Here is a 25,416-nt window from a genome sequence, read left to right as displayed (position 1 = left end):
AGAAAAGAACAAGGTCAGAGACACTCAAAGTAAATTACAAACTAGGGAAGACTGCTGAAAGTGCTGTTCATGAAAGTGTTCTTCATGGCAGAAGAACATCAAAGGTGAAGAATAAAGGGCCTTCTGAGGTAGAGTCAAGGCTGATGCTCTGGAAGGGAGGAGGCCACCATGTGGTGAGCATGACTAAAGTGAGCTTGAGCTGCTGGATAAAGCCCGTCTTTCATGGGTGAAACCACAAGACTTTGTGACAATTTTTTAAAAAATAGTATTCCAGATAAAGATCACCAAAATTTGGAAAAAGAACCAGAAGTCCTTGCAGAACAAATGGACTTCTAGGTTTCTGCAGCTGCCACTTAAGAAAAGATAATAAGCAATCTCAGCAGGCATAGAAACGAGGGATGGCTGCCAAGCTGAGCTGCAGGAGGTTGATCCAGATGGCAGAATTAAAGCTGATTCCTAAGCTCCTTTTGTTCATCTTACCTCTTTAGTTTTCACTTACTGAGCTCAGCAGGTATTTCCCATTTCTTCTTCACTAGCATTACTCCATGTGCTGTCATTGCTCTGTAACAAGCTACAGCCTGGCAGGTGGGAACTTCCGGGAACTTCAAGTGCTGGGCATGAGATGGCAGGGACAGTTAGTTTCAACTGGGCTTGGGAGAAGAGGTTATAGAAGTCTAGGCCCAGGCACTAGTTTGTCAGATATTTTTGACCAGTCTTTACCATTTCTACAATGATATCTGATATGCTTAACCCCGCCTTGCCATTCCCCTCTCATGAAAAATATCTATTTTTCAGCTGCAAACCCTGATATCTGTCCTCAGATTCTACTTTGTACTCCCAGTGCTGCCCCCAGAGCAGTGATGGCACTTCTGCACTGACCCCAAGTCAAATCCATCACTGCTTGATTGAGTTCGTGTTTTGTCTACAACTGATCAATGCATGTACCATATTGATTTGGTGATGAAAAAATTTTACACAAGAGTTTTCTTCTAGATTTTCATTTTTTTGTTCTCCTAGTTTTCTTTTGGAGTATTACTGTAGTTACATGCTGACCTTAACAGCCATCACTGTGAAAACTACTGATTTTTTTTTCTTGACGTAGACAGGGTATAAACAAATGAAATAACAGCCATCACTAGAATCAATATGTATGAAGGAATGGGAAAGGGGAAATCTCTTATGCTCAGAATTCAGAATATTTTCTGGCCACAGATTTTTTCTCTTATTTTTTCTAGAATTGAGTATTTTAACATCTGAAGTTTGGTGTAAAAGGAAAAGGCCATGAAGGCAACTTTGAAAACATGATTGCAAATCTCTGTAAAGATGCTGTCCTTAGTTTGCTGATGGTGTGAAATAAAAGATAACCCAAATTTATTTTATTAAGTTGTTGTTTGAAAACCTAATGATGACAAACTAAATGCCAGTGGCACTTCTGATTGCACTAATGACTGTTCTAGCAGAAACATCCATCAATGACAATTATTCCAGCTGCCTCCCATTCTTCCCAAGCATCAGAATCCCCACCTATCTCTTATTTAGACATCAGTAACTCCAGCTTTCCTCTGACAGTTCTGTGACAAAAAGCATAGCCTCGTGATGACTATCAGCCTTGAATCACCATAGGTTTATTTCAAGCTAAAACATAATCTGACATCATATAAATGTGTATAAAGTTGATTGAAATTAACTGTCTCTCCTTAAATAAAGTAGAGTGTGGATCAGGTCCAAGAAAAGTATACTTAGAGATTGGGATACATATTCTGCACAGTACTAGTATGAAAGCATCCCTATGTCTGATCTTTTTTCTGCCCAGCTCTTTGACTTGAATTAAAAAAGAACTTTTAACATATATTTACTTTTCTGCCCTCCTGTCTGTAACTCAAATAAATATTGACCATCATTTGGGTGTCAAAGATCAAAGACTCATATTATACATAAAAGTAGAATCCAAATACTTTGAGAAAGGCCAGAGAATTTTCCTTAGTGCAGAAAAAACTATAGCACTCTCACATGTACATTTGCAAATTTCACATATAATATTCTTAACATCCTTTCTGTTGCTACGAGAGATCACTATAAAAGGATTAGTCATTTTATTCTCTCTGTCAATTTTGCTGTTGTTCCAGTAAGTTCAAATAATGGAAATCTGTTACATTCTCTACACAAGCATGAATGTTTTCTTTCCTGTCAGGGAAACCTTGGAGATGGATACATTAGCAAGACTAACCTCACTATAAAAAGTCTGGTTTTTATTAATCCTAAAGCCTTTAGAAATAACACTGTGCAAATACGTGCTGTGCACCTTAAGAAAGAGCAGAAGAGAATATATAGGAGAACAATAGCATCATTTATGTGATGTGGCATTTTCACCAATTAATTATTCATACAGTTATTAAAAACAGAATGAATAACTTAATAATTATTCCTAATCTGGCATACTTTTAATATATTATTCTGTAATAAGCTACCACTTGTTTAATAATTTCATGGTTTGCTATGTTGTTTAGGTGTTAGCCACCTTAATTACAGTAAAATACAAGCAATCTGCTTAAGATATGAAGTTACTATCACAAAAAGTGCAGACACTTAAAATGGTGTATAATCATTAGAATGCTCACTTATGAAGAAATAATACAGGTATTATTATTCAGCAGGAGAAGTGTGATGAGCTTAGTCTAACGGATAACATTATGATATAGTCTGTTTAACACCTAAGAGCTAGGAACTTAATTCCTCATCTCAGATTAGGTATATGGTTTTGCTCTGCAGGAGGTGATGCTGAGAAAATCATAATTATCTGATGTCACTTTTTTTTGTCTGCCTGAGGACACTGAAAGGGACGTAAATCTGTGGGCTCATCACGAATGGTGGAAGAGTTTGAGATCTGCCTTCATGGACTGAAGCTGCCTGTGGGTCAGGGTCTGCTGGTGGCTCTCAGCTCTCTGTACTGGCACACTTGCCTAGATCTGACAACAGAAGGTGATGCCTGTTAAGGTATTTTAGAAGCATGGCCACCTCCTCCAGTTTACATACAGGACTCACATAAAACACAAGCATGGACAGCCACGTCCTCCTCCTCTTTGGCTGGCAGAGACGGGTCAGTAGTCCAGGCACACACACAACACTCTCCATGTTCACAAGCACACACACATATTTTCAGATCCCCCAAGCACCAGCACAGCCCTTCTGCCCACCTGGCTGCGCTGCTCAGCTCCTGGCTCCCTTACCCACCCCACAGGTCCCCAGTCGCCAGCTGGTCCTGCCTGATGCTCACTAGCAAACACACACGCACTCTCACCCTCGTTCCTCTTGCACTCCACATTCCCAAGTCCCCCCGGGCGTACCGGCACGGATGCCCTGCCTGCTTGATACGCCGTCTTGGACTTGATGCGTCCTACTCACTGGCTGGTCCAGCTTCAAGTTTGCCAGCAAATACAGATGCACACCCCCACACACGCCAGGATTGGGGAATATACAGACAGTTGCCCCCCAGCAGCTGGTACCCAGCACACGGGCTGTGACCTGTGGTCATGCTCCAGCCATTGGCACTGAGCTCCTCACTCGCCTCACTCCTGCCGGTCCCTCCCACTAGCTGGTTCTCGGGACACACACCATTCTGATCCCAGTGGCTGGAAGTTAAAGACCTCACTCACGCCAGTCATTGGCACTGAGACCCCACTCACTCCAGCAACTGACATGACAGGCCAGGGGTGCCCACACCCCCACTCTGACTCCAGTAGCTGCCACCAGTTTTCACTCACACACATACAGGTCTCGGAATCACAGAATCACAGAGTCCCTAAGGTCGGAAAAGACCTATAAGATCATCAAGGCCAACCATCAACCCAACACCACTATGCCCACTAAACTATGTCCTGAAGTGCCATGTCCACACATTCCTTGAACACCACTTCCATCTCACCAGTAGCTGGCACTGAGTCCTTGTGGCACACATACATAGAGGGTGAAGAGTGAGATTATGTAGAGACATCATTATGAAAAGAGTCAATAAAATGATAGGACAGACTGTGGTGATCAGGGACAGGTCTCAGCCAGACAAGCATACTGACCGGTGATGTTTTACACACAACAGTCCCTTTTTATACCCTTTTCTGTCTTCCCCCCTTTTTGTTCCTCCCTGCTCCCCCTTCCCCTGTGCATCGCCCATGGGTCAGTACAGCTCCATCCATCCATTCCCCACCCTCCCAGTCCTGGTCTCCCCTGGTTTACAGTCTTACCAGTTGCAAAGTCTGGGTTATCTTCCTGGAAGTGGTGCCTGCCTTGACAGCCTATCAATTAGAGTCTCCCCCTTTTCCCCTTAGTTTCCCAATTGACGTGTTCCCCGATCAGATAACCTCGCTGGAATGAACTTTCTCACATTCTCACATGGCCTCATCGATTAGTGTCACTGATCAGGTTTGGGTCTCATCACCCCCTCCCTTATCATTTGCCAGTCAGGTCTGTGTCCTCGCATGTTTGTGCTGATGGCTTCCTCCCTTTATTATTGACCCTTCTTGCACTGAAGAAGGTCCTTCACCAGATACCCTTAAAGGAGTAGACACTTTCCTTCCACTTATCCTTATAATACCATCTTGTGGTAAAGCTGCAGCGGGAGGAAGAAAGAGTTGCACTACTAAAGCACAGATTGCAAGTCAAGGATGCGAATGGCTGTCATCTACCTCCCCTTAATGGAGGTATCAGGCTGGTGTGCCCTGAAAAATGTCTTTTCCTTCATTGCCTGCACAGGCCTTAGTCTCACAGTGAGGTTACTTAGCTGGACCCAGCATAGCACCACAGCTGGACCCCAAAAATCGCTTTGCCCCAAAACTGAAAGGGATCAGCTCTATAATAAAGTATAGCAGCTGGTTTGCCAATGTTTACTGAAATGTAGTAACTGAAATGCTAGTTCAGCAAGTTATTTAAGAATGTACTTATTTTAAGCTGATCCCACTGGCAGGTGCTTAAAAACCCTGCTCAGTCAGGGCTTTGGGGACAAATTGGATAATACTGTCCAATTGAAAAGTACATTCCTAAATCTCTTTTTAAATACATTCGTGTTTAAATATACTTGTGTTTGAAATACTTGTGTTTAAAAGATTTTGAAAATACAGGAGTACCTTCAAGACTATGATCATAACTTACTAATTGCAAAATCAGTTACTGATTTTCAGTAAGATTCGTTGCACAGTAACTTGCTGGCAAAGCTCAAACTAGCATTTTCTGAAGTAGTATAAAAATCATAGCTGTATTTTAACATGAAAAGAGTCTTCTAACTCACAGAAAAGTGTGTAAACAATAAACACTCCATCTTCAATAGTTCTCTTTCACAGCCATTCATTAGGACTTTGTATTTTGCTTCAGCTTGACACAAATTTTATTCATCATAGTTCTGTACAGATATACTGGTTAGTGTTAAGGTGCTGTGTTTTTTTCTGCTATCTCACAGGGATTTTCTCTACTGTTGAATTTTTTGTTCTGTTACTTTGGCTATATGTAGGCAAGAAGTTTATTCTTGTTCCATTCTACTGCTTTTATCACTTTTTCCTTTGACCCGAGGCATTCAGAGATTTCAGTGACAGTTTTCAGTGATGAGCTTTAGGAGCATCATGCTTCTATGGTGCACTGTGTTTAAATATTAAGTTTCTGAGCTACTGATCTGTAAGGGCTATTTCAAAAGCAAGCTTACCAACTTCAAAGAATGTTTTGTATTTTTGCCTAATTCATTTTTAAATAATCCTTCATGAGATGTTGACTACATCTACAATCAACCATTCTATTTCAGCTTAGTATACATTTCGTTTATGGACTAACAACAAAATAATTTGGCTGAGGACATTTAAGCCTTTGTCTTACTCAAAAACTATATCCCTCTTGCTCATGAAAAATGGTAAATGAGTCACATCACTGCTTCCACTGTAACCCTGACATTGCAACTTCTTAAGCCTTTCTTTACTGGAAAAAGAGAAAAAAGAAAAATAAGATTAATTATTCTTCTTCAGAACTGTTTGAAACTTATAATTACATTTTCCACTCAACAGTTCGGAACTTACTTTCATACCAATTCAGAATAAAATTATGTATTTGGAATTTCCTAGAAAAAATTATTTCAGACCAGTACGCCTTACACGTTTCCTATTCAGATATATTTTTTCCTTTAAAAATATGCTATGTTTTCATTTTTGCATTTTGATTATATTTAAATGAACTTCTATCACAGTAATCATAACATTTAAAGTAGCAATGATATTAGTATGGCATACTGTGAGATCATATGATGTATTGACAGCATTTATATGGCACCATACAATATAACACAGCATAATCTAATATTCAATATGTCCTATTAATACTTTTTACATAGGCTTATTTTGTAGGCATTTACTTAAGAAAGGCTGGGGTTTACCTGAGAAAAGCAGCTGGACATGGATATATTTAATCTGGATTTAAAGAATTATCTGGGCAGTGAGGTCCTGGTAAAACCTTAAAAAATAACATTTTGAAACATTTTAAGATGTAGTTTGATATGGTTCTGAAAGATATCTTGTTGCTTATAGATCAAGGCCCTCAACTGAGTGACTCCAAAGTGCCTCTGCTTGATCCTATTTAACCAGTAATAAAATTTGAAAGAATATCTGACCTTGCTGGTCACATTGCCAGTCCTGTGCATCACCAAAAAGTCTTGCCTTCAAAAACTGATATATATTTTGATGTATGCAAGGATATATTAGATGCTTCTATATCATTTACGGTTATTTCATATGTACTGCAGTAAGGTAATAACTTAACTTGTATATACTGTTGCTAAAACAAATGGAATTGCCATTGGGAGAAGTTCTTTTTCTCACAGATAAGAGTAGTAGATTCTGTCTTCCTATACATGTAAGAAAACTGACAGAAATAATAGCATTCCTCTACCAAGTTATTTAATGACTGTATCACCTTTTTATTTATAGCTTAAAGTATATTTCTATCCATTTATTTAAAAGGCTGTAAAATGTGTAAGTGTATTGTTTGGATAAGAACCATTCTGAATGACACACAGTAATAGAAAGCAGACTTAAAGACATCTAAAACAGTCTTAAATACACATATTAACTTTAAAAAATGGCAAAAATTAGGAGGCAGGACTTTTAAAATATTGATGCACAGAAAGATTATTTCCTAAGACCAGCTCTGGTTCTTTACTCACAGAATTCTTTTGCCTTAATTATTTTTCAAAGACATGGGTGAAGCCAGCTGTATTTTGGATGCCACTGGGTATGCCTAGACTGTCTAGGAAGGAGCCCCTCAAGAGGAGATGTGCTTGCTTTGCAAACAGCAGCTGCAGGATTGGACCCAGGCAGTGCTAGGGCACTGCCTCCAGAATATGTAGGGCACTGCATGCCTGGCAGGTCAGTCTGCTGTCAAACATGCTTACACAGACTGTCCACAGGCTGACTCTGAGGCATCTGCCTGTAACGAAGGTGGAAGAGGAATGAGCCATTAGCACAATTGCAACTGCTTGAGATCACCCTTTTAAAATACTTTGTCTGCATTGCTCTGAGTGGGGAAATTGGCATTACGCTCACACTATTATAAATAAAGTTCAGTCATATTCTAGTGAAGAAAACTTTTAACAGGCTAGATTGACCATATTTAAGTAAGTATGGCCTCTACAGAGTTGATATTAAGTCTACTCAAATTTAGTAGAAAACCTCAGAATAAGAGCTGTACCTGAGAGGGAAGATACAATTTGAAGTGACAGAGGCATTTAAGGAAGATTTTAGAATAGAGCAAACAACATAAAAATAAATAGCTGCAAAGGGTAATAGCTTTCACTTTGACAAAAACAAATTATACCTGTTGCTTCATATCCAAGCTCTGCTCCAAGTATGAACCAAACAGTTTCAAGGCAGAGAAACTCAGACTAGACCAGAGCATTTTCTTTGACTGATGCAACTTCCAAATACAGTATGACTGTGATCTATGTTGGATATGGATCCTTTTGCTTGTTGCAATTCTCTAAAAATATTTTAACAGGTGTTTTGTGACGATTCATCTTGAGTTTTTAAGCACCTTGATCGTTCCTGCAAAGGGGACAGGATAGGGAAACCACTGTACCTGTCTCACATGAAGCTAGTCCCATTTTTGAAATACAGACCTTTGAAACTGTAAAACTCCATACTACGCAACTCACTATTGCAGCTTACTTTCAGAATGCAGTTGAGGGAACCCTGAGTGCATTGAATCAGCTGAGCATGCAATGCAAATACGTTTAAATTAAGTAGATTATTTTCAGACTAAATGGCCTTTAATGATTGTAGCATATGCTAAAACTACTCCTTGCAGGACAGAGCCTCCAACCAGGCTCTTGTTAGTTTGAATTTACCATATGGATCTCCTTGTCTTATGGCTTGCTTTTACTTTCCTGTATTTTTTATGGCTAGAGAATAAGTTTTACAAAAAATAATAAGTTCAGGGAACTGCTTAATGTCAAGCAGTAAGAACTGGGAATCCAAGGGCAATACTTGTCTTTGCCTTTACAGGTCCTAGAACAATTAAATCTAGACTGTTTGGGGTTCCTGTTTCTCCCTTGGACTGATAAATATCACCCTGAAGTTTAGTGATCTTTCAAAAAATGGAAGACAAATCTTTTCACCAATAGATAATAATCTGCTGAATAATTTGCACTCATCCAGGAGGTATCAGATAAGGCTGGAAGAGGTACTTAAACCTAACTGTTTCTTCTATATATCAACTTAATTTTGCCACTCTTCTATTAACATATGGACTAGTACCTTCAGTACACCTGCCTGATGTTGTCTTACAAGATAAAGCAAAAGATATCTATGAATTGTAATAGGATATAAGCATTAAATAGGCATGAAAAGATTATTGTGTTTATTTTCACTAGAAGAAAACTAAAAGCTTAGGGAACTTCTCTAGCAAAAGAAAGCTAGAATTCAGGCACTCTGAGGATCAGTGTGGATTTTTGCAGATGGCACTGTACTCTAATTATTATATTTATTCACTGAAAGAAACAACTGGTTAATTAATCATTGTGGTGAATCTAATTCTGTGTTTGAAAAATGATATAATAGAGGTAGTATTGTACCCATGGAGGTATAACAAATGATGAGATGTATGTTTTGTAAGGAGAAGGGACATATTTTTCTTTTCACGCAAAAAGGATGGCCTAACAAAAAATGTCGCTTTTTGGCACAGACTCTTTTTAGGATCTGAAACAGGAAAATTTGCTTCACTCCTTTAGAACTTCCATTCTTAAGTGCAGTAGGCTAAACTTTTTTTTATTAATATATGCAAAATCACAGACGCAGCTGATCTTCAATATGCAGAAAATGCTACACAAAACATCTGTGACAAGTAAGAAACAAACTGTCAGGTTGCTGATTAGAAATTCATTGTCAGACTGCACTGTTTTTACTTGTCTGTGCAGATCAACTGCAGGGGATGCGTCTCCTGGGTTTGTATTTAATGGGTAGTTCTGGACTCCAGTATACTTTTTAGAAAATAAAATGCAATTTCTAAGCCTCATTTGAAGCCATTGTATATTTTTCTGTATTACTTTGCTCCTCATTGCTGATTAAATATCTCTATGTTTTGTCTGATTCTTTCAGTAATGTTCATATTTAACACTCATGACATCATCATTGCTTTCATGATAATGAAGCACATTGTCACCAGAACTGGTCTGCCAAATAGCCCTAATTGTCCTAAATGCTAGAGCTGGGACAATAGCAAGTAAGGATCAGCAGCTGATTGGGAAAAGTAATTTCTAAGTCTACAAAACTGTGATAGTAAATGAAGAACAGAGATGGTTGTGAAACAATTTAAGGGAATATGAGCAGGCCTTCTGATAGCTTCACAAGTTTAAAATACCAAGGACTTTTGTTTGGGCAGTTCTTATGCCCAGTTGACAAAGGCCTCCTAGGATTGCTGCATCAGCAGCATGTCCCAAGGACATATTGATATTTCGGTGCTAAACCATAGTCCTAAGACCTTGGTGTTATTCATGTAAGAAGTGGACAAATTTTCCACCAACGAGCTACAGCTTCTCCACTTCACATGGTGCCACACTGTGTGAAGGGAGAACCTGCCTCTGTACTGATGAATGGTGGTCCATTCTCAGCTCCTGTTCCATTCTGGCTGGTTTTGGAAGGTGTTTGCATGTTACAAAAACTTTTCTTTTCCTCTTAATTGCAGGCTTCTGTAATAAAATGAAATGGTTTATTTCCCTTTTAGAATTTTGTATTACCTGCCTTTTATCTCTGTAAAATATCTGAGGCTGTTAGCCTTGAAATGAAACCCCATTACTGCTTTTCTTTGCTTTAAATAATATGATCACTTTCTATTGTTGAAGTAAATTAATGGTACTGCCAGCTACATTTGATTAGAGAGTGCAATACAAATATGTACCTATAGGAATTGTTTAGACTTTCTTCTTCAATGAACTTCAATGAACTTCAATGAACTTCAATGAAGTTCATTGTGGATGGTATAATTGATGTGAATTTCTGTAACAGTAGTTAGAAGGCAAAGGTTCATACTCACAAATACAATTTAGCGTATGGAATGACTATTAGAAGAGAAGATGCAAAATTGACTAGCAGTACATGAAATGTTATTACTACTTACATTTATTAAGTTGCTGTTTGCTCAGCAGAAACACCTCCACAAACAGTGTTACAAACTTACCCATCTTTTCTTATCGTAAACAATTTCTCTGCTAACAACTACAGCAGTTCTAGACAATCTAAATCTCCCAGAATTATGAAAGTTTTAAAACAGTTTTTGTTCCTACTCAACTAGAAATGTGAATTCTTTTTATGGATGTGTTTCAGGTATTTCCCTCCTTCACCTCTTTGGGATAACTCCAACGTGTTCTGTATTTCATCGTGCATCGGGTTTGCGTGTCAAGGTTTTGGTAGCAGGGGGGCTACAGCGGTGACTTCTGTGAGAAGACGCCAGAAGCTTCCCCTGTGTCCTATAGAGCCAATGCCAGCCGACTCCAAGACGGACCCACCGCTGGCCAAGGCCGAGCCCATCAGTGATGGCGGTAGTGCCTCTGGGATAACATATTAAAGAAGGGGGGGGAAAACAACTGCACAATGGCAACCGGAGAAGAGAGGAGTGAGAATATGTGAGAGAAACAACTCTGCAGACACCAAGGTCAGTGAAGGAGGAGGGGTAGGAGGTGCTCCAGGTGCCGGAGCAGAGATTCCCCTGCAGCCCGTGGTGAAGACCATGGTGAGGCAGGCTGTCCCACTGCAGCCCATGGAGGTCCACGGTGGAGCAGATATCCACCTGCAGCCTGTGGAGGACCCCACGCTGGAGCAGGTGGATGCTTGAAGGAGGCTGTGACCCCGTGGGAAGCCCGTGCTGGAGCAGGCTCCTGGCAGGACCTGTGGCCCTGTGGAGAGGGAGGAGCCCACGCTGGAGCAGGGGAAGAGTGTGAGGAGGAAGGAGCGGCAGAAACAACATGTGATGAACTGACTGCACCCCCCATTCCCCATGTCCATATGCTGCGCGGGGGGAGGAGGTAGAGAAAATTGTGACTGAAGTTGAGCCCGGGAAGAAGGGAGGGGTGGGGGGAAGGTGTTTTAAGATTTGGTTTTATTTCTCATTACTCTAATCTGATTTTGATTGGTAATAAATTAAACTATTTTTCCCAAGTCGAGTCTGTTTTGCCCGTGACAGTAATTGGTGAGTAATCTCCCTGTCCTTATCTGGACCCATGAGCCTTTCATTATATTTTCTCTCCCCTGTCCAGCCGAGGAAGGGGAGTGATAGAGCGGCTTTGGTGGGCACCTGATGTCCAGCCAGGGTTAACCCACCACACATGGAAATCTACCAATCACATTGCGTTGCTTGGTGTGATAAAGGGAAATGTCAGAGAAGGGCTGTAGCTTTAAGTGGTGGATTCCAGTGGAAGGTGATGGCCAATCTATATGAGATGCCAGTTCTAACCTGAGAAGTAAATGGTATTTATAGAGATAAAACATCAAAATACAAATGGGCATGCACTTAAAATATCTTAAACTTAACTCTCAGCATTTAAATTTCCAAGGAAAGTCAAGTCTGATTAATTAGACAGAATCTTGAAAGGTGTGAAAAATGGGATGTTAATTTATCTGGGAAACTGTTTATTAAACATTCTTTTTTTTTATTGGGCAAAAATATGTTCAGAGTGGGGGACAGTTTTCCAGGAGGAATGTGTGATAGAAAAAACTAATATATTTTGAAAATGGAACTTGGCCAGTTTGTGAAAATGATTGTGTAACGTGGTCACTGTCAACAGTAGGGTATGAGGCTTGATAACCTTTCTAATTGTGTGCTAATTCTGGCCTGAGTCTTTCATAAATGAAATGGGGTACCTCCACAAGTTCCTGCCTTCTGTTCCTCTGCTACAGTCATGGGAGCATGTGTTTCCACTGGCACACTTTGGTTTCTCTCTGGTCACTCATTAATGGCTGTTAACAGTAACAAGAAAGATATAGGGTCATGCATGTCTGGGGATCATGTGCTTCTATCCTTTTGCACATTCATGACTGTCTTTGAGATGGGAGCCAGGCAGGTTCAGACTCCTATTGAACTAACTGATGCCGCAAAATGGTTGTATACAGCCCTTAAATTCACATTTGGACTGTGTTCAGCGTCTCTATTAAAATCCAAATTTTGTCTCCCGTTTTTTCTTATAGTTTTCTAATCTCTGTAGTCCCCCTTATTCTGGGCTATAAAAGAAACCTAATGTTATTGGGACTTCTCATTTCACAGTCCTCTGGGGTAACATGAGTCTGTCAGCTCAGAGCCAGGAATCTTCAATTGCTTTAGTTGTAGGAATCCTTGTACTCTAAGTACTGCACATTGGCACTGGCATCACATCTGATGGAAGAATTTTGGCAAATAATGGTTAACCTATTTCATTTTCCTCTTGCAAGCTCTAAACTTAGAAAACGTAGAGGTAACACTGCATCTAAATATAACTGTTCATAAAGACATTTGAGACATTTAGATTAAAACTGCAAATTAAAAGTGGCATTGCAGTAAATCTTAGGAAACTATAATATGATATTGCTGATTAATGGATATAAATGGCTTTGTTTTGATTCTGCTTTAGTCAACAGACTAAATTTAAGTAGGATGATTGTAACTTATTAATATTAAGTGACTAATAACTGTTCAGAACAAATATGAAAAGTAAGATTCTTATTTTCACTCCCAGATTTGTTTCTTTTAAACTATTGCTACTTTTAAACTATTACTACTACTTTTAAACTACTACTTCTTTATGCTAGCTAGGGATACTAGTTTAGACAGAAACTACAGAAGAAAGGTAAGGCTGTTCTTCAAGAATCTATTGCATGCAGTAGCATATCTACAACATATTGACGTGATTGTATTTTGACACTGATTCTGCAGGAACCGGCAGGACTCTAGGACTCGCTGTCTAGAGGCAGAGGTGACATTTGAAGCTGGGGCTCCAGCACTGTCGTAGACTTATAGACTCATAGAATGGTTTGGGTTGGAAGGAACCTTTAAAGATCATCTAGTCCAACCTCCCTGCTATTGGCAGGGAAATCTTTCACTAGATTGGGTTGCTCAAAGCCCCATCCAACTTGACCTTGAACACCACAGACTGGTTCGTAAAAGCCACGGTGCTGAATCCAACCTACACACAGACTTGTTAGTCTAATGCATACCCTCAGATGCTGGTAACTTATGAGATCAGAGAGTGATAATTTAAAGTGTCGTTTCTGAAATGATTGATTGATGCTTGAGGTTAATAAGTATTAAGTCCCGGCCTCTTTTGTAAAATTGAAGCTGCTTTGTTTGACTAAATTAATCAAATAAATAAATCATATTACTCCAAATATGCTAGGCACAATCCCAAGGGAACATTAATCAATGCAAACTGTTTCCTCTTTCTAGAAGAATGTAAAATTTTAAGGATATGATACGTCACAGTCCTTCCCAGATCAAAACTGATACCATGCCCATAATGAATTAGTAAGGCCACTGGCAATATTTCTTCAACATATTATGAAAGATGAGGTTTTATGATCAAATATATTCTTGATCAATTTATTTCATCACTTACAACCTAATTGTTTCATTATGACATTTTGTCCCTCCTCAGAATGAAACAATTGATTTAATATACTGTATAAAATGACTATGTTTCTCAAAAAGTTAATCAAACTATTGTCAGCTGATGTCTGAACTAGTGCCCTGCAATTAATATATGGGGTGTTCAAAATATCAGTTAGATATTACTCTCCGTGATAAATGTCTTTAATTTAAATACATTTACTGGAACTTTATAAAGTAGTACTCTGCAGCTGGGAGACTTAATCCTTTTAAGTTCCATTTTTAAATGTTCAAAACCACAACAGAACAAGCTACACAATGCCAATTTTCATCAAGATATAAATTAATTGGTCTGAATCCTTGAGTACTCTGTTAGTATCCAAGGATTCAATATTTATCACAGGCAACCAGATTTTTTTCTTAAGTACCCAAGTCTGACCAGATGAAATGGCAAGGCAAAACTTTCATATAGTTCCAAAAAATACCACTTTTACTTCCAGAAGTGGTTAGTGATTTTATCTTTAGCTGTCTTCTGGATCTTGCTTACTGGGATGATAGATTAAAGATTAAATAAATTAGAATAACTGATAACAAATTGATAGATTAAATGGAAATATTTGGCATTTCAAAAAAGCTAAACTGTACTTAGAGTGTTTTGTCACCTGTATCTTTAATATTGCTTTAAGAAGCCTTGCAATAAGCAATTTTGTGTTACATGTTTTCAGTTTTTCCTTTGGATTTGTATCTTCCTTTTGGAAAATTTCCATTCTGCATACATTTTTCTATGATGTGATATTATGCAGATATTATCACTAAACATAGAGATTTCAGGGGAAAAAAAAGAGAAGAAAAGCTAAATCTAAACCTGTTAAGGATGTTGCGAGCCCTGCTAAGCCCAGCAGACTCCAGGACCTGGGGATTCCCCTCTTCCCGCTACACACACTCACAGAGGCCACCAACACGGCCAGCCACACAGGATGCCACAGATGGAGCAATGCCTTTAGCAGCACCCAGGTATAACACTGCCAGAGCTCTTACAGCCAGCCTCATCCTGTTATTCTTCTCCTGCTGATTAGGTTTGAAGTTCATTAGTGAAAATACGCACAACCTCACTCTCTGGGTTCACAACCACATCCACATTCACAGATCCCTTGAACATTAGCGTGGTCCCTACATCCATTTAAGACCCATGCTGAGACCTGAACCCCCTTACTCAGCCACTGGCTTGGACCTTGAGTCATTCCAGGTGGCGGTCTCCTCCTGCCTGAGGGCTAATCCACCTTGAAGTTTGCTAATGAATTACACATATACACAGAATTAAATTCACTAGGGAAATAAAAACAACACCCATATGTGTCCAGTTGCTGGCACTTAGACCTCTCACACATACACATGCATGCTGTCCTCCCTCCCAGCACCAGATTTACAGTCCCTCTGACCCACAGCTGCTTTTCCCATTGCTGGCACTTAGACCCCCACACACTCTGGTTTCTCCTGTTGCTTGTATTCATGGGACCTGTGGTCCACAGTTCCTCCTCCAGATGCTGGCACTTAGACTTTTCAACACATGTACAAACACACACCCTGTCCCTCCAGCTGCTAGCAACTAGACCTAGGGGCATTGTGACCATCACTGATTCTCCAATAGGTGGAATTTAGACCTTGCAGCAAACATACATAACCACATAAGACAAAGATTGACATTACATAGAAAAAAAAGATAAATGTAGGATTTAATAATAAGATAGGATAGACTGCACTGATCAGGTGAAAGGGTCAGTCAGCAAAGTGTACTGACTGTCAGCCTGCTAACATAGGAGCAGCCCTCTCCATCCATGTCCCTTTTGATTTTCCCATGCTTTTTACTCCCCAGTCCAGCCTGACCATTCCCTTTCCCTGCCTTTGGCTCTTCCCCTAAACATCCCATAGTAAATTCTACATAATCCTACAAGACCCTTCTGAAATCCTATAATGTTTCACACAGTCCCAGAAGCCCCCTCAAATACTCTATAATACTCATGATAGTCATGTTTCCTCCTTTATGTCACTTGCAATGTTCAGGTTGACTCTCTTCAAGGCTGTGTCTGATTATTTCCTTTAATGGTACCTCAATCAGTGCCAAAAGAGTTGTGGTCTTTGTTAATGTCTCCATTATCACCTGCTCATTAATGTTTGTGTGTCTGTGTGTTTATCACTTTACTTCTTATTTTTTATTTCTTTTGTATTGAATAGTGCTTAACCGAACAACATAATGAACCAGATGCTCTCACATGCCACATACATACCCTTATCTATAAATGCTAAATCTACAGAGGGATTTAGAAAAAACTTCGGAAGTTATTTCTCAATTTGGGTGCCCAGTTCAAAATTCACAGTCTAATATTGGAGACATGTCAAATCTTTTGCTGCCTATGATTTTGTCACTAAAACAAGTGTCTTCTGAATGCATTAAATGGATTGAGGCTAACTTAGAAATAAGACACATTAAAGCTTTTATTGACTTAAGTTCAGTTCTTCCACAGTCACAAGCATATCTTCGTGCCCAAGACAGCAGTGTGCTGAGTTCTACTTAATATTTCTTAGTACTCATTTCCTTCCCCTCCAATGTAAGTGTACTAAGCAGAATAACCACATTTTCTTTTTGTCACTCACAAGTTAATATTTAAACAGGCCACACAAAACACATCAGGAGGTGCTGAGAGGATTGTACCAATAATACTCCTCAGCCTGGTGACGGGGACACTCACTGGGGAGAGAAATGTTCCATTTGACTGAAAAGAAATTTTTGTTAAGCTGCATAGAGGTTTTCCTTTTTGTAATAATTTCAATTTTGAAGTGACAAATATTATTTCAAAACAAAAGTGAAAGTATTTAATTTAAAAACAGTAAAGTAACACATTACAATATTTGCAAAGCCTTTATTTTTAACCAAAGCTTATTTGTTAAATTACATTCCAATGCATCATCTTAATATTTTTTCTTTTTTACTGAAGTTCATTACTAGTTACGCTGTGAAAAAATGAAGCAAGAGAAAAATTGCAGGAATGCTTTGATTTTTCATATTTCCAGTTACTTTTACAATACAGGTAAGTGGTCATTTTTTAGCTGTGAACTAAGTGCACCTCTTCACTGAGAGATTATGAATCTGGGACTCCACATCGGACATTTTAGTGTACATTACAATAGACTGAAATTGCATCTGAGTGCTTTAACATGGGATTTATGGGCTGGACATGGCCTTCTTTGGTCCTCTCTATTGCAAATGTGCATTGCAAAATACTGTCTGATTACTTGCTATATGTGCATTTGTCATACAATAGTAGCAGTTGTCAATCTCAGCGACTTCTGTACTGTGCACTTCACAAATACAGTCTGAAGAACCATTTCCTGCTCCAAAACCCTTCCATTTTAAATCCAAAGAACAAGTATAAAGCAACGAGCAACATCTAACACTGAATGTGGTTTTAGTTTTCCTAATTTTAGACTTAGTGCCATAAGAAATGTGATTTGTGCATCTCTGTTTGAACCATGACAGCAAATTGCTCTAGAAAGTGCTTCAAAAGATGAATCTGTAGGGCGTAACCCTAGTAATGGATGTCTTTACATAGACAGGCTTAAAGACTCTGACAAATGAGCTTTGGACAATCATGTAATGCCGCTTAAGAGGTTACCATTCTGCTCCCAGCTGTCTGTCAAATAGTCTGCTAATTATTACCACCCTCAAATATAGTAGAGGAAGAAGTAAAGTGAACTGATTATCCCTAATGAAACTCCATCAGCTGAGTTTTAGACTAAACTCTGTAGCCTGTGAAACATGGCTACAAGCTGGCACCACTTTTTTGTGCTGTACTTGGAAAGTAATTTCTCACCTCAGGATGAGATATGAATCTTCAGAACAGTGTTATGCAGTATTAACTGCCTGATATTGTTCAGCTGCATAGTTTCAGTCTTTTCCAAATTATAGCACAATCGCAGAAGAAACGCTGTTTTCTACCTTGTTTGATCTAAACAAAGTCAAAAAATATTGTGAAAAGTTTTGGTTGGTTTTTTTTCTTTTCATATAAGCATGCCTTTTTTCCCTCAGTGTCTTATTTTCCATTATGTAACTAGGTTTTGGAACCCCGGTTAACCAAGTTGTTTAAACATGTGCTTAAAACTTAGTGGGTGGACTCATATCCTTTGAGATAAATGAACACTTCAATGGTTTTCTGAGTGCGGGTCCCGTGTGCTCTCAGTCCATTTCCTGAGATAAGCATTTTGTGTCTAAGACATGCACTGTTCTAAGATCTAGTGTTTAGAAGGGTTTCATGCTCATTCCTCCTGAAGCTTCTTGGTTTGCTATAGTTCTTTCACTGAACTCCATAAGTGAGATTCTTTGATATTAGTGATGCTGGAATTTCACTTGCTGTAGGTGTTTTCCAACCTTATTTGCTCAGACTGAAAACACTTTGGAGATGTCAGTTGTCTTTCACTTTGAGGATCTGCTGTTCCTAATGTCATATCTTTGTATCAGTTGGGCTTCTTGGTGGTACTGTATTGCACACAAAAATTATAGTTGTCATACTACTAGTATTGGTAACAACAATGGTATCTGTAGGGCCTCAGCTGATACTCAATACTGAAAATAAGTTCTCTCATTCAACAGCCATAATACAATTCTATTTAAAATGGAAAATACAGTAAGACAAGACTGACCGTGGCATTTAATTTTCCATCCATAGAGCAAGATGAAGTCTCTGAAAGTGGATTTTATATTCAGTAAAGTATATTCCTGAGGAATATTGTGACAATGAGCAGATTTTAAATGAAAAAGGACTGCATAATGTTATTAATGGCATTCTGATATTAATGTCTATATATAGGCTAGTGCATCAGTCCCAAGAAGTACTAGAATTTTTAGTTTTGTCTGTGAACTTCATCTGGTGAATAGAGAAATATAGGACCTGTATAACACTTTAAAGTTATGCCAATATTAAAACCAAAAGCATCAGCTATATTTGTGCAGAATTTAAACAAAAAATCAAGGAGTAAGACAAGCATCACATTTAGTGGATGGTAGGTCAAAGAGGAGAAAAGTTTGTTTTCCAAAAAGTAATGATCTTTCAACTTTATTAATGCATATCCTTATACTTACAAAGAAGGTCAATTAAATCTAGGCCAGATCCTCTGGTCTTGTTTAATATTTTTATCGATGATCTGGATGAGGGGATTGAGTGCTCCCTCAGCAAGTTTGCAGATGACACCAAGTTGGGCAGGAGTGTTGATCTGCTCGAGGGTAGGAAGGCTCTGCAGAGGGATCTGGACAGGCTGGATCGATGGGCCCAGGCCAGTTGGATGAGGTTCAACAAGGCCAAGTGCCGGGTCCTGCACTTGGGTCACAACAACCCCATGCAATGCTACAGGATGGGGGACGAGTGGCTGGAAAGCTGCCCAGCGGAAAAGGCCCTGGGGGTGTTGATTGACAGCCGGCTGAATATGCCAGCAGTGTGCCCAGGTGGCCAAGAAGGCCAACGGCATCCTGGCCTCTATCAGAAATAATGTGGCCAGCAGGAGCAGGGAGGTGATCGTGCCTTCTGTACTTGGCGCTGGTGAGGCCGCACCTTGAATCCTGTGTTCAGTTTTGGGCCCCTCCCTACAAGAAGGACACTGAGGTGCTGGAGCGTGTCCAGAGAAGGGCAACGAAGCTGGTGAGGGGTCTGGAGCACAAGTCTTGTGAGGAGTGGCTGAGGGAACAGGAGTTGTTTAGTCTGGAGAAGAGGAGGCTGAGGGGAGACCTTATCTCTCTCTACAATTACCTGAAAGGGGGTTGTGGTGAGGTGGGTGTTGGTCTCTTTCCTCAAGTGACAAGTGATAGAACGAGAGGAAATGGCCTCAAGTTGCGCCAGGGGAGGTTTAGGCTGGATATTAGGAAAAATTTCTTTACTGAGAGGGTGGTGAAACATTGGAACAGGCTGCCCAGGGAGGTGGTGGAGTCACCCTCACTGGAGGTATGCAAGGAATGTGTGGATGTGGCATTGTGGGACATAGTTTAATGGGCATGGTGGTGGTGGTTGATGGTTGGACGTGATCTTACTGGTCTTTTCCAACCTTAGTGATCCTGTGATTCTGTGATTTCATAGAATCATGGGATCATAGATTCTATTTGTCTGAATTATTGTAAAACATTAGGTCGACGTTACAGCAGCTGGATAACTGGGCCATAATTTTACTATTACAAATTTATGAGTAAATAAAGAAAAATATTAATAAATGTATAGTTCATCCATGAAAAATAACTAGCTGTGAGTCCAATGTTATTAAAATCAACATGATTTTTACCAAGTATTTCTGAGACTTTCTTACACTTTGCTGCAGCAAGGTTTTTCATTCTTTCATGTTTTTGATATCAAGTTCCATGGTTTTAAACAGTTCTTTGGTGCCCAGTTTTTACATCTGACAAATTTATGGAAGTCCAAAGCAGAATAATAGTAGGCTTTTGTCACATGTCTTATCAGTCTGAGAAGCTAACCTTAGAAGTTAACAAAAAAAATTGAGAGTGGCGCAAACAAAACCTAGGTGTAGACTCAAATCAAATGTAATTGTTTCTCTTTCAGTCAGAAAAAAGAACAGTTAAGTTTCAAGAGGTCTATAGAGCAGAGAAGTATTTGTAAAGGTGTTAATTAATTTAGAAAAGGTGGACCCTAGGTGAAGATAAGATCATGATGCCACTTAAAAGCACAGAAGTTCCCACCTTCTTTAATTTATAGCTTATTCGGTGCTGCTATGGAAAACAATCCTGGAAAATGTAAATTAGCATAGTTCGGCTTGTTCTCAAGTGTATTTGATACTGGCTAAATACTATACTTTGTATGGGAAAAGAGCAGGAAAGAATTAGAGTTAATTGAACATTTTTTAATAAACTGTCTCTGAAAGTTTTATTTTTCAATCAGCAATATTGCTTGTAATTTCTTTATTTTTTTAATAACTGCTTTCTAAAGAACATTTTTGCTCAAAAACCTGCAGATCCATTCTGAATAACACAGAAAAAAATACCCTGAAAAACTGCTAGTCTTCAATATCTGTTACATTTGATGCTGAAACAACCTTATCAACCTATTTATGAACATTTTGAACCTCACGGGTAGGTGTTCTACAGAGTCAAGTCTCTATTCTCTATTACAAAGGTAATATTGTTATCAAAGATATGACATTCTACACTTCTGCCAAAGATCCTGCAGTCATTTATGATAACTTAAATACTTTATTTCTGTTATGGAAACTAACTAAAACTTAATTATGTCTCCCGAAAAGCCTAGTTAGTTTCTGTTCTTATATGTCTATAAGATTGTTTCTAAAAGCCAATGAAGAAGCAATCTAACTTAGGTTATATCCTTCCAAGACTGAAATAAGAGGATACCAACACATTTTCACTGCTGATGCTTATGATCTACCTCTTTTATCAATTAAATTACGACTGTCAGTTCGGAGGGCTGTAAAGCAGTTGCTTTCCAAGCACTACTTTTTCTATTGGGCATTAGCTCTCTGTCAAGATGAGGCTGAATGTAGATGACATATCTTGCTGCCACAACATAAAAGAAAGAACTCTATATACACATGGAGGAAGTTCACTTAAAAAGATGCAGACTATATGATTGGCATATGAGTCTCATTTTGGTACTCTTTTTTGGCACATCATTGTGTCATGGTATGTCAGCTGGAGGTGATCCTAATCAGTATGAATAACACTGGTACAAAAAGTAATGATAGAGGTCTCTCTTCCCCCCCCTTTTTTTTTTAATAAAAGCTTATCACAAAAACTATTTAAATATTTTGAGATTAGCCTCCAAAAACAGTTGAAGAAAAAAGCTATCAAACTGCCAAATGCCACTGTAGTTCTATTTCCCTATTTTTGTGCATTACTTTCTAGATGTTACACAAATTGCCATTTCTAAAGAGCAATTGTAATTCCTATTCCCTCAAATTGTGATGTGCGAAAATGAGTTTATGCTTTCATAGTTTATAATTATCCCTCTGAGAGGGATGGTCAAAGACCAGATCTGAAATGCTTCACTAGCATGTTAGTTAACACACTACAGGAAAAAACCAGCACTGGGAGGGTGATGAAAGGGTTACACAGGCCAGTGCATGAAGTGTTTAACACAATATATATAGGCATGAATCAAAGTTTGACGCTCCAAAATATGTAACTGTGGCAGATGTTTCAAGAGCACTACACTACAGTGAACAAACAGGGAAGAAACCCAGTTGTGAGTTTTTGAAATAAATGAGAGGGAAACAGTGAAGCAAGGCAAATCCTTCATATCCTTCTTCTACCCTCCAGGCTACAAATGTCCCAGAGGCCCAAATCTCAGTATGTGAAAAGTAACTTTGAATTTAGGAAAGATCCGACTCATACAAAGAAGTTTCACAAAATAGTAAATGTTATGATTCATATTGAGGTATCCATTGAGTTTGCCTTGAGAAACAATGAATCAGCTTTCAGCCTTTTGTTTAACAGGGATGAGAAGGGGCTTTTACTAGTGAAATAAAACTTCATTGTAAAAAGATAAAAATGGGAGATTGAAAAGATTTTGGGATCTGACAGTTCCTTTTCTGTTTGGTTATATACAAGCATTATGGATTGATGCAGGAAAAAAAGAGAGTAATTTAAAGCTTTCAGTTACATTGGGTGAGGTTTATGCTGATGCATTTTAGACAGCTAAAAGCAGTAAGAGAACCATTTGAGTTCTCTATGTAGTCAATGCTGAGAGAAAGAGACTCTTTTTGAAGTCAATTCACTTAATACTGAAATAAGGGCATACAATAAATAGAATAAATGATCAATACAATGGAAACTCTCCTGACTGTAGCAACAGACTGGCTGATTAGCTTGGATTAGATGTTGTCTTTTAGAGGGCTGAATTTAGATGACAAGATTTATACAGTAAGTTTCACTACTTAGAAATATGAGGCAATCTTCCATTAAGAAGACTACTTGCAAAATCAAATTGGCCCCTGGAATTCCTTCCTCTAGTGTACAAATGAGAAGAAACACTGTCAGGGTTAAAATATTAAACTCTTAAACTCTGGCCAAGGCCAACATCAAGGCCCATAAGTGAGTGCTCTTAAATGCTTTGTATAAGCCTTTTATTTTTGAAACCTAAATCATTCCCTTTAAAGGAATTGGAGGTGTCCCTTTAAGGACTCATAGGAATTGTACCTTGAGTCTCTGAGCTTCCTATTGTCTTTTTCAATCTGACTGTCAGGGTTTGTACATATCTCTCATTTTCTGACCTTCTCACTTGCTTACCAGAGGTATTTCACAAGCATCCTGTGATACATTTGCCGTTTGTCCCTACCAGTAAAAGCAAATTCATGAAGATAGCTTGTTGTTTCAAACCAGTATCATTATTCTGCTTCTTTGTTTGTCATTCTGGAATAGCTTGTTTTGATAGCTAGCTAAAACATTTAACGGGATCCCTGCAAGAACAGAAGTTAGATAAGGATTTATAAATTAAGTTTTGGTAAAATTATCCTAGCTGTTATCTCTAGGAAAGAGATAATACAACAGTTATGATTTGTGCTTATGTAGACCAGAGTTTCTTGTTCTTTTGAGGCACTGGGTCAAAATTCCTGACCATGGACACTTGTATGCCAATGAGTGTGAAGATACTTTTTCATCCTTATTAACAATCTGAAAAAAAGGACTGCATTCTACTGAAACATTAAATAAATATTAAAGGAAAAGGTTGACAGAAAGAACAGTTGGATGGATATAAATAGAACTCCAGTTAGCACTCCATGCAGAGTGTGTGTATGTACATACCGTTTTAGATTTTTCTGCAAGAATACAAGAGTAAAAAATGTTGCAATAACAATGAATAGGATAATATCAATAATATCAATAATAATGATAATGATGATGATGATCATGATGATGATGATGATGATGATGATGATGATGATAATAATAATAATAATAATATCAGTCAAGAATATGAAAATTCTGATAAAGCATACCAGGCTTTTGCCAATAAGAAAGTCATGCTGTGCTATTCCCCAGCTGACAAAGGAAATGTCAGCACATTTTCAGCACCTAGATCTCTGAAAGGAAAAATATCTTTATTCTGAACATTCTGATGAACTCCTAAATGTACCCATCCTTTTTTGGACTCGTAGATGTACCCATCTTAATTGGACTAATTTTCCCTAATATAACATTTATCCAGATCATTCTCAAACTTTATAATCAGTAATTGTCTTAAATGCAAAAGGCAAGTATGCTGGATAAGGGGGAGGGGTACTGGCTATCAAGCTAGATGATTTTCAGTGTACCCTCCCAAGCTGATTTATCAGTTCTGTTTTCCTCAAATAATAAAAAATGTGTTATATCTCTGTTGCTGAAAAGCAACAGACTAAGTCTTACCCTGGGGGAATATAAAGGAAGTAACTGATTGCAAATGAATTAATCTCTGCTTTTTGTCACGTTTGCAGCACTGGCTGAACCCATTATGAAGATCAGACTCCCAAATCTCTGAAAGTTAAGTTGCCAAAAATGTATTTTCTTTTTCTATTGATAAGTCTGGCTTAAACTTTCTTTTTTTGAATACCTAGAAAATGCATACTGTTGACAGAATTATTTCTGGAAATAGCAGATGTGAGAGAAATACTATATAATATTCTTGAAAAGTAAATGTTGATGTGCTCACGCCCTCTGTTCCCACTCTCTGCCTTCTTCTATCTAATGAATTTAACCTAGTCTATACATGTAAAAAGCAAGAGTATTGACTTCAATGACCTGAATTTATTTATTCACTAGGTTCATTTAGCAAATTCTCTTCCCCCCAATAAAAAGGCTGTATCACCCAAACAAGTGCCTTTATTGTAATAATTACTCTGATGTTTGAATATCTCCACCTATCATGACATTATCTTTTGCACAGTTTGGGTCTGTTTAACTGACTAAATATTTCTAGCAGACCAAAATTGTGATTCATTCTCTTTTTCAAGGCCAGGTTACTAGGTACTTGTTAACATTCAGTGGTTATTTTTAAACATCAAACTGTAACTATGAAAAATACTCCTGTAACATCTGGTTTAATTGACTTGCCAAATCATTTACTACTGATAACACCAGTTATGCCATACCGTCACAAGCTCACTTGAAGTTGCTAAGTGAAAAGTTGCAGAAATGATGTGAATTAAATATCCAGTTTAATGTAGACCTGAAGAGTGAATGGAAAGTGTGGGTGGAATTCCTGTCAAACCTGAATAATTCACTTTTAGAAAGGACTGTTTACTTGATCTAGCTTGACAAAAATGTGAATAGATGCTATTTCAAATCAAAAT

This window comes from Gavia stellata, chromosome 3 (assembly GCF_030936135.1).
Source record: "Gavia stellata isolate bGavSte3 chromosome 3, bGavSte3.hap2, whole genome shotgun sequence".
Classification (NCBI taxonomy): Eukaryota; Metazoa; Chordata; class Aves; order Gaviiformes; family Gaviidae; genus Gavia; species Gavia stellata.
Note: the sequence above shows the minus strand (reverse complement) of the source record.